This window comes from Bidens hawaiensis, unplaced genomic scaffold (assembly GCF_021521415.1).
Source record: "Bidens hawaiensis isolate Kalapana, Puna unplaced genomic scaffold, B.hawaiensis_p1.1 tig00074615_1, whole genome shotgun sequence".
NCBI lineage: Eukaryota > Viridiplantae > Streptophyta > Magnoliopsida > Asterales > Asteraceae > Bidens > Bidens hawaiensis.
In genome coordinates this window covers 1-10,949 of record NW_027502940.1, presented here as the reverse complement: position 1 = coordinate 10,949, position 10,949 = coordinate 1, and the positions used below count along the sequence as shown (strand labels likewise).

General features: G+C 38.1%; 3 pseudogenes; 2 read left to right on the top strand and 1 right to left on the bottom strand.

The window, feature by feature from the left end:
• Positions 1 to 1,102: 1,102 nt before the first annotated feature.
• Positions 1,103 to 2,064, top strand: LOC143606391 (F-box protein At2g27310 pseudogene; annotated as a pseudogene).
• A 1,293-nt stretch (positions 2,065 to 3,357) lies between these two features.
• On the bottom strand, positions 3,358 to 5,579 carry LOC143606392 (metacaspase-6-like; annotated as a pseudogene).
• Positions 5,580 to 9,887: 4,308 nt separating this feature from the next.
• Positions 9,888 to 10,934, top strand: LOC143606390 (aspartic proteinase CDR1 pseudogene; annotated as a pseudogene).
• Positions 10,935 to 10,949: the final 15 nt, after the last annotated feature.

The window sequence follows — 10,949 nt, the reverse complement described above, 5'->3', positions numbered from 1 at the left end:
ATCATTTTGATTATAACATAAGCTTCGGTTTACAAATCGGGTCGGTTTACATAATAAACAAATACAAAAACGAATACAAACAAGACCCGAAATTGACGAATGTCACACTTCCTCCATGATAAAAGACAATCTCAATAATCCAGACAACGGAACGACAATCAATAATGTCTAGGATGAGGGGTCAAAGTCTAGTGCCAAGACAAAATGTATGAAGTTTCAGGTGATCGTCATAATCAGTTCAGAAGCCAAATGCATTGTATTATCAATAAGCGTACGTAGAAGAGGAAGAACCAAAGAACTATAGCAAGAAAGCAGAGGAAAGGCTACCACAACAGATGGTTCACGGGATTGTTCGGGCCAAACCTGAAGATAGAGCGGCCCTATAATGCCAGAGCAGATCAAGGAAGAGGATCGTCAGGAACTTCACATACACACTTAAACATCATTTCATTCCTTGTATTGCATTTACGTCTAACAATTCCCTTAGAATTGGATTAGCCTTCCCTTCTTTTTAGCATACATTGCTATTCCTCCCCTAATAAAATACATATAATAGTAATGTTTTCTTTGGAGCATCAAAATATAATGATTTTATGCTATCAACTATAATATATAATCAACTTCACATATAAAGTTTTATAACAAAGTCACATTCAATAGTCTTTTCACTCACAATTAAATTAAATATAAATTTTAAAGATATAAACCAATTTAAAAATACCCCATCTCAATAACCAATCTTTTTATAAACAAGAACGAAGGTGACAAAAGGAACTTGTTCTTTCAAACCCAAAAAGAAAAATCTCAATCCCCTTATTTAATTAACAATTCTTTATAACACAACAAAAGCAAAATATTCTTTGGATAGAAAACAAACCAATATATTCTATATCATAACCATATCAAAACTAATAATATTCCTAATTATTTATTTTAATATGTTGACACATTTTACTATTTTATTCCACAAATGATTAAAGTAAAAATAACCAAGTTTGAAACTTAATAATGCTATGGCCTACGTGTACTACTAAACTACAAACTATAAATATATAGACTTGTGGTATATTCTTTCCACCATTGTTACCCTCCAAAACCTTACATGGGAATCGCAAAACTCCATGAAGATATCATCCAAACCCACATCTTAACCCGACTCGACGGCCGGTCACTCACCGCAGCCGGCTGCACATCTTCCGCCCTACAAACCCTTTGCTCCGACCACAACCTCTGGTCAAACATATGCCATTCCACGTGGCCATCCACCATTGACCCTCTAGTCAACAACCCCATCTCCACCTTCACTTCCGGCCACCGTTCTTTCTTCTCCGACGCCTTCTCGTCACCTTCCGACCACCTCATCACCACCACACCAGCGCCACCAACAACCACCCAACTCATCTCCTCCGTTGACCTTAAATACAATAACCAGTTAGTGTTATCCAAGGCTATGTCCACCAACACCACACCAAGTGATCACCATTTGTTTCGGGTTGATGTTACGGGACCGAAAGAACTCATGCGATCGGATATTAAGTTATCGGGTGATGATCGGGCAATGGAGTTGGATTTAATGAAGCACATGATGCTAAGTTGGATTGTGATCGACCCTAGTATGAGCCGTGCGGTGAATCTGTCGAGTTTAAAGCCGGTTTCGGTTACTAGGAATTGGTTTACCGATGAATACGAGTTGGTTTTTGCGGTGGTGGCCGCGGTGGATGATGATGGTTATGTGAATTGTAACGTAGAGGTCACATGTGGTGCTAAAGATGGTAGTTTGGAGTTGTATGTGAGTGGGGTGAGTTTAACTGTTCAAGATATTGATGGTAGGTGTTTGAATGGGAAGGACAGTATGGTAATTTTGCATGGGCTTATGACGGCAGAGAGACGGCGGTGTGACGGCGGCGAGTGGCGGAGAGAGAGGTATGATGAGTATATTGAAAGGAGGAAAGGAAGGAAAGAGATGGTGGAGAGGAGAGAACGGCGGCTTGACTTGGTTCGGGTTGGTTGTGGGGTGGCTTTCTTGGTGGCATTTTGGTCATTTGCTCTTTTATAGTTGTTAAATATATAAGGTTGTTAAAACAAATATAATGCTGATTACTATGTAAATTTGTGACATAATATGCCCTGTAACAAAATGTGTATATCTAAAAGTTGATGATACGCTTGTTCGGGTATATAATTATAATAAAATCATTTGTTTAATCATAACTCGTTATCAAATATGAAATTATTTGGTTTGGTCTAAATTATAAATTATTTGGTTTGTGTTCCCTCCTACATCATCTTTACAATTTTAGAATGATCAGGTGTATCAATAGTTTGTTTATAGAATTATGTATACCTGTATAACTCTTGGTCCTTTGATTATAGTTTTCCTTTGTATTTGTATATCTTTTGTATCTTATGAATCAATATACAAGTCCATTTACAATCATCCTTCCAGTAGTATCACAGTTTTTTTGAAAACCATCTCTCCCTCTTCAGCAGTGCTCATCCTCATTGATCATCTCTTTCCTTTAATTCGACTCTGCCATGACAGATACATGTAACCAGCCTCTTACCGTCAATACTACATCAAACACGTAAGTTGCCAACTCTTAGCTAGATGTCGTCGTTTAAATTTATGGAAAGAAGCAAAAAATGAAATAATTTTAGATTCATAGTCTAAAATATGAAATAAGTTATCTCCAGTTTGGTAGTTAGGTCTTTGAAATCTTGTTTGATGAAAGTGGTTGGTCCGTTGACTTTTAAACATGCTATCCCTAGCTTATATCAATTCTCAAGCTTCAAACATATATATTATTGTGACCTTTCTATTTTGTTGATTTAAACGTGCCGAGAAATACAAAGCATATGGAAATAAGAGGTTGTTACACATTGGTAGACCAGCACAACATATTTGACCTACCATAGAATTCCAAAAACTGAATGTCTTGGACCGAAACAGTTTCCTTGAACCAACATGCATGCACTTCCCCATTCCATTGATCACCTTGCTAAAAAATCAAACACGGTTCGAATTTCGTTGATTCAAGAAGGGGATGAGAATTAGAATCCTATCACAGAGTTCGATAAGGTGATGAGAGATTAGACTTTCGTCTACAAATTCAGATCATGTTTGGGATTGAGTTTAAAAAATGATTATTGGCTTATTAGTGTTTTCAAAAAGCCAGTATATATTAAAATGTGTTTAGCGATCACAAAAATATTTCTTATTTTAGCTTTTTGAAAAGGTTAAAAAACAGTTTTCAAAAGCCGTAAATCCTGGCATTTCGAAATGGCTTTCTGAAAAAGCTAGTAAGCCAATAAACATTTTTCAAACTCAATCCCAAACATGCTCTCATTCATGCCTTACACAACCATCTATTTTTGCTTATAATCCCAAACGTTTAACTTGTTTGGGCTTGTACTAACCCTTGGAGGGCTCTTTGGTTGGACCCATTGGGCTTAGGTTAATAGCGATCATAACAAATAGTCTTAATTATTTGAACATAACATGCCATGATTGTATAAATGTAATTTCCTTTCAAAAATACCAAAAGTAGTTAGAAACAACCTCAACAAAAACAACAAAATCAGAAACAACATCGTATCACATCAACAACCTAAATTAGCAGATAAAAGTAGAATCAACATGTTTATCCTCACAATAAAGCCCTGGTTGCTGCTTAAACCCTTCTTTCTTTAACATACTCCTAGCCTTCAAAACAATCTCCTTATTACTTAATACTCTTCCCATCCAACTCCTCAATAATACCCTGAATCGCGTGGCTAAGAGCACCATAAGATACATCCGACTTAGTCGCGTCCGCAGACGTCTGATCCGTCTGACAACCGCTAATCAAAATCCCATTCTCGGGCAACTTCTTTTGCTTTGAACCCGCATATACATCCTACTTCCCACCAACCTCCGTTTCCAACGCGGGTTTCCCATAATCCGCGTTGGTCTCTAGCTTGTGCTTCAAAAATTGTTGAGCCAAACCATTAACCTTCCCCATAAAACTACCACCACCATTACCATCATCGCCACCAGTATCACCACCACCATCACCACCGCCACCGCCAATGCTTTTGAAGCTATCCAAAAGGACCTTCATAAACTTCTTGACTTTAGGAGTTGAGTCTTCACCAAACAGGTCAAACAAAGTTGGTCTAACATTCCCTACACTAATATCATTATTGCCAGTTTTTTGCTTTAGGATATCGACTAGGGTGTCCAGAGACAATGATCGGTTTCCGACGGTGGTGTCTTCAACCTTGTCGTCGTCATCATCGCGGTTGAATGCAGATTTTAGTGCGTCTCCGGTTTTTTGTATGATGTTTCCGACGAAACCTGGTTCGCTACTCTCCTTGTTTCCGGGGTCTTCATAGCTCTCGCCGATTTGCTCTTTAGCTTGATCAATGAGTCCGCCACTGTGGCATGAATCGGATACGATTGTTATTGTGCAACCTTCAGGTACTTTGTCCACTAGCTCCCTGAAATCATCATCTGGAAACATACCATATGAGTTTGTCACTAAAAATTGATGACCTACTTGCGACTGAAACCACAACAGTTAGTATTATTCTTAAAATGGTTGTAAATTTTGCAATTTTCATTGCCAATTTAGCGTTTCAAAATTCATTAAAAAATTTTTAATCAAACTTAAATTATAACTACTAGTCGGATGCGGTTTAAAAACTGTTGGTAAACATTTTAAATATAATTATATGTGTTATATATAGTATTATATTTTTGTTGAAAAATTATAGCAAAATTTGAAAAATAAGTAAATAAAAAAAGGAAATAGGTTTTGTTGGAAAGTTGTATGAACTTTGAAACAACACTTTTGTAACAATATTGTAGGAAAAGTTAACTGTTGGAAAATGGTTAGAAATGATATTTCAACATGTGTTTTATCCACGCAGCTTTTTTATAGGAAAATCGTTAGAAAATGGCCCTGTCAAATTTCCAACGAAAACCCCGTAAGAAAATAAGTCATTTTTTAGTAGTAATGGTACCGATTGAAAGAAGTCCCAAATGCATAGCTTTCTAGCATTGGTTGCACGAGGATAATATTATTGAACAAAAACCAAATAAAGAAAATGAGAAAGAAACATGATCAAAGAGGTCCATGTGCTATGTATCGAATAGAAATGAACCAAATGCATGATAAATTTTCAAATGCTATTTCCTAAACTCAATACCAATTTAAATCACCAAGATATATAAAAAATATCAATACCGTACCCGTAATAAGATTCATATCACAAGGGACAATGCACTCATCATAACCGGTATCATCATTTTCACCGGTCTCAGCCGGAAGCCGGGTGCCATGGCCACTATAATGCACAAAAAGGATGTTCCCTGAGTCCGCCGAGCCTATAAGATCAGCAATTGCTTTGCGGATGTTCTTGCCGGTTGGCTGAGTATACGACGCGTCCGCATCAATAAGGACCTTAATGTCGCCTTCTGCGAAACCATAACGATCGATTAAAGAACGATGAATTCGCTTGACATCGTTGACACATCCTTTGAGTTCCGCCTTTGTTCCTGTGTAATTACATCCGATCAACACCGCCTTTTTCCCCATTGTTTTTGAGGATTGAAAACGTTGGATTAATTATTGTGTTTATGTCCGATCACGTGAATGTTGTGAACAAACAACGTTATTATGAGGTTGGTAACTGTATTGGTTGTTACCATATTTGGATCACGAATGCCGATTATATCTGTGTTTGAAAATGTCTAATATCCGAATTTACTCTTGTTAAAATAATATAGTTATTCTTAAATTGGTTAAAACTGCATGCCCTCGCCGGCCCGGTAGGTTGTCTTTATTCGTTGGTCGTTAAAAAATTAACTTATGTTAGATAACAAATGAAGACAAAATGCATAAATGAAACCTAAAAAAAATTAATGGACCACAAAAGGCACAAACAGAGCCTCAAGAGCGCAGACGGATGTCAAAATGCACAAACTGAGCCCAAAAGGCACAAACGAAGCCCAAATAGCACAAACGGATGTCAAAAGACACACAAGAGATTATTCCCATTATCAACTTTCTACTTGGATCCATCATCTTTATCCTTCTTCTTCCTCTTTGAGTCTGGTTTCTTTTTAGGCTTGGACGAAGATGGCTCTTGTGTAGATCCTTTAGGGATATTGGTTTTTACCTTCATTTTCTTCAAAACATCCCTAGCAACTTCTTTATCTGATCTTAGTCATCTTGTCTAGGTCATTCTCATCATATCCCTCTCTAGCAAGGAATTGCCTGGACTCTTTAGTTAGTTCTAGGTCTTCTCATCATATCCCTCTCTAGCAAGGAATTGCCTTGACTCTTTAGTTATTTTATATGCGAGTTCAAACTCAGGTTCTTTCACAGTCTTCTTCTTTTTCAGGTTTTACAAACTTCTTCTTAGATTTCTTGATTTCTGATTCTTCATTCTTTTCAACCTTGTCTTTACCTTTTTTGAGATAGGCACTATATTTTTGCTTGTAAATACCAAAATCTTTACCAAACTTCTTGTTTTCCTTACTTCAAAGGTTTCTCATTCTTATACAAACAACTATCAGTGTGATGTCCATAAATGCCACAACCTTGATTCATATTCAGATGCTTTAGACGCAAAACATGCAACCCCCCCCCCCATTGGAAATGGCTTCCTTAATGTTGAGTTCATACAAGTTCCCAAGTTCCCATTTCTTGGTGTTGTCATCATGATCAAATAAGTTGGAATCATAAATTCAGGCTTCTAGATGCAACTATTGTTGTAATCAAACGCAACCTTGTAGCTCTTGCCACATACTTGAGAAACACTTAGCAAATTGTACTGGAGTCCTTTATTGTGCCTTTTAGGATCCAGTTGTGCGTTTCGGGCTCCGTTTGTGCCTTTTGACATCCATTTGTGCCTTTGGGGCCCTGTTTGTCCTTTTTGACTACCATTTGTGTGATTTGACTTATGTTTGTGCCTTTTAGGCTCCAATTGTGCTTTTTGGGCTCCGTTTGTGCCTTTTTGGGTCCGTTAATGTATTTTGGGCTCCGTTTATGCCTTTTGGCATTGTTTGTGCCTTTGGGAGAGGTGCACAAACCATGTATTCTCAAGAACTGGAACCGGGTATAGTCAACAAAAGTCAAAACCGGGTCCGGGTAGGAACCGGTTCCGGGTATAGTCAGGTATTTGATCGGGTTTTGACCGGTTCCATCAGGTTTTTTTCGGGTTTCAGGTAGGGTACAGCCGGGTTTGACCGAGTATTGGCGGAACCGGTTCCACCGGGTTCGGGTCGGTTCCGGTTCCGGGTACAGTTTCAGAAGGAAGCCCAAGACCCGGTCCATACCCGCGGGTAGGGTAGAGTCGGGTCCGGTTCCGGGTAGGAACCGCCGAGTCGGGTCCGTAACCGGTTCTTTTGTGCACCTCTACTTTTGGGCTCTGTTTGTGCCTTTTAACATCAATTTGTTCTTTTTGTACCTTTTGGTTTTCATTTGTGCCTTTTAGGTTCCAGTTGTGTCTTTTGGGTTTCGATTGTGCCTTTTTGGCTCCGTTTAAGCCTTTTGGGCACCATGTGTGCTTTTTGGGCTACGTTTGTACCTTTTGGATTCTGTTCGTGCCTTTTGGTCTCCCTGTGTGCATTTTAGGTTCTGTTTGTGCATTTGGGGATCCGTTTATGGCTTTTAGGCTCCGTTTGTGCCTTTTGGTATTCGTTTGTGCCTTTTGACATATGTTTGTGCCTTTTAAGCTTTTTTTTGTGCTTTTTGACTCCGTTTATGCATTTTAGGCTTTGTTTATGCCTTTTGGTTTTTGCCTTTTGGCTCTATTTGTTGGGTTATGTTGGTGCTTTTTGGCTCCATTTTTACCTTTTGATCTCCGTTTGTGCCTTTTGGACTCCGTTTATGCCTTTTGATATTCGTTTGTGCATCTTAGGCTCTATTTATGCCTTTTGGGTTTGTGCCTTTTGGGCTCTGTTTGTGCCTTTGGGGTTACATTTGTGACTTTTAGGCTTCAATTGTGCCTTCTGGGCTCCGTTTGTGCCTTTTGACATCGGTTTGTGCCTCTTGACTACCATTTGTGCATTTTAACTTTCATTTGTGACTTTTAAACTTCAATTGTGTCTTTTGGGCTCTGTTTGTGTCTTTTGGGCTTCATTTGTGCGTTTTGGCTAGGGCTGTTCACGAGCCGAGCCGAACCGAGCGAAGGCTTGCTCGTTGCTTGGCTTGTTTACAACCGAACCGAACCGAACAGCTGAAATTCGAACCGAGCGAAAAACGAAACGAGCCAAAATCGAACCGAGCATTTTTCGATCGAACATCGAGCGATTTCAAGCATTTTTTTATTTCTTTTTCACTTTAAAAATTTTAATAAGAAACAAGTTTGAAGGCTATAAATAATATATTTTGTAAACAAATTAGTAGTTTTTTAGACAAACGCATAATATGTTGTAAATTTTAAGGAGTTCGCGCTGTGTTCCCGAGCTCACTTAACTAAGGAAAGGAAAGGAAAGGAAAGGAAAACATTTCCATTCCTTTCCTTTCATTCATTTTCCTTTCCTTTCCATCCATTCAATTCCTTCCAAAATGGAAGGAAAGAATTTACACTATAAAACCCTCCATTTTCCTTTCCTTTTCTTTCCTTTGCTTTCTTTCTTTTAATGAAACTCGGGAACACACTTATTGTTCTTTCTTTCCTTTAATGAAACTCAGGAACACAACATTTTCTTTCCATCCCTTCATTTCTTTCCTTTCCCTTGTGAAATGAAACTCGGGAACAGAGCGTCGAAGTTTGAAGTGAGATATAATGAACATGTAAACAAACTTTTAGTATTCTGAAAAGTTGATTCGAACTAATAAAACTATTAAATTAACGGAAGAGGAAAATTTTAAAAGGGTTTAAAAAATTATATACTTATGTTTTATGTGTATTGTCTATATATTTATATATTTAGTCATATATAATTATATATAAAATAAATTAAAAATATTCGAGCCGAACCGAACCGAGCAGACCTTTGCTCGTTGCTTGGCTCGTTTACAAACCGAACCGAGCAGAGCTCGTTTACAATCGAGCGAAAAAACGAGCGAGCATATTCCGAGCGAGCGACGAGCGAGTTCGAGCGTCGAACGGTTTGGACGGCCCTACTTTTGGCATATGTTACTCTATTGAAAATGCATCAGAAATTTAATTATTATTAAATTTCATAAGTATATTATATGTCAAAATCAAGAGCTTATATTTTGATTTTGTCATTCAAAATAAGATAAATGTAATGCAGTTATCAACCCCTAATCCTAATAACCATAAGTTGATCACACGAAATAACTTTTGGTTCATCATACTCTCTCAAAAATTCATACTCAATTTCTTGCTCAATCAATCTGAGTTTTATCCGATCAAAACATTTATAAACCACAAATAGTTTTGATTGAAAGTATATATCACGACTTTCAGATTTCCGAAGATATATGATTTACAGAAATTCCGCAACACCCATCAACATCCTTACCCCTATATCTCCCCAAACTCAAGAAACTGCTCAACTTCTTAGACCTGGCCCTAAAACCCACCCATAGAGAAGTCGTGTTTGTTGGGCATAATTACCGAAGGTTTCCCATTCTTAACCATGAAAAGGAAGTTTGTGTTTGGTAAGTACTACTCCGACGGTGACAAAAACACTTTTTAACACAATATATAGTTACTTCACACACACACTAAAAACACTCAAGTGGTTTTACCGACCAAGATTCATTCATGAAACATAAGACCAATCGAGAGTTTTGCTTGGTAGATTGGTATTCAAATAAAAATAAATAAACAATTCGGGGAAAGAAGGAAAGATAAGTTGTTCAACAATTAACAATGTTCTATAATATATACATTTATTTACATGTATATATAATATTCAACATCGTTGGAATCAAATATCCTAGATTGTCTAAACAAAAACATGAAAACAAATATGTTATCCAACACACATATCTTAGTTGATTTGATAATACATTTATTATATATCTCAAGTTTGATAATCCTTGTACGATCCAAGAGTGGTAGCCTTACTACAAACCTGATCCATCGTGACTCACCAACATCTCCCTTCTATGATCCTTCTCTTACGCTTTCACGGCGGGTGGTTGCTGCCATGAACCGCTCTTTTGATCGCGCTAGGGTTTTTAGTTCCATGCGGACCGGCATGACAAATATCTTTCCAAATCCGCAATTAGCTAACTATCTTATGAAGATATCGATCGGCACTCCCCCTCAAGACATCATAGGAGTTGCTGACACGGGGAGTGACATAATATGGACACAATGTGAACCGTGTTCATATTGTTTTAACCAAACGCGTCCTGTTTACAAGCCAAGGGTTTCCTCGACCTATAACACGACAACGTGTGGTTCCACAACGTGTATGTTGGTTCCCTTGAGATCCTGCACAACGTCCGACAACACTTGTTTGTATTTGGTCCAGTATGGAGATCTGTCGTATAGTTCTGGAGAACTAGCGACAGAGACGGTTACAGCGTTCCACTACAACCGGCGTCTCCTTTGCCTTTACAAATGTGGTTTTTGGATGCGGGCATAGAAATGCTGGCATGTTTACCGAAGATCAAAGTGGCATAATGGGGCTTGGAGTCGGGCCGTTCTCCCTCATTACACAAATGGGGTCGTCGATTAAGGGAAAGTTTTCGTATTGTCTAGTGCAAATGTTTTCACATACAGAAAGGTCAAGTAAAATGTACTTTGGTGATGCTGCCAGGGTTTCTGGAGCCAGGGTTGTTTCAACCCAATTATTTTTTGGAAACCTTGACATCTTTTACTATCTAAATTTTGAAGGGATCACCGTGGATCGTCAACGTGTCGACTTTTACACTACAAAACCAACATTGGTCGAGGGTAATATTATCATCGACTCAGGAGCATCGTTAACACTGCTTCCTGAAAGCTTCTATAATTGATTTCAATTGGCGGTG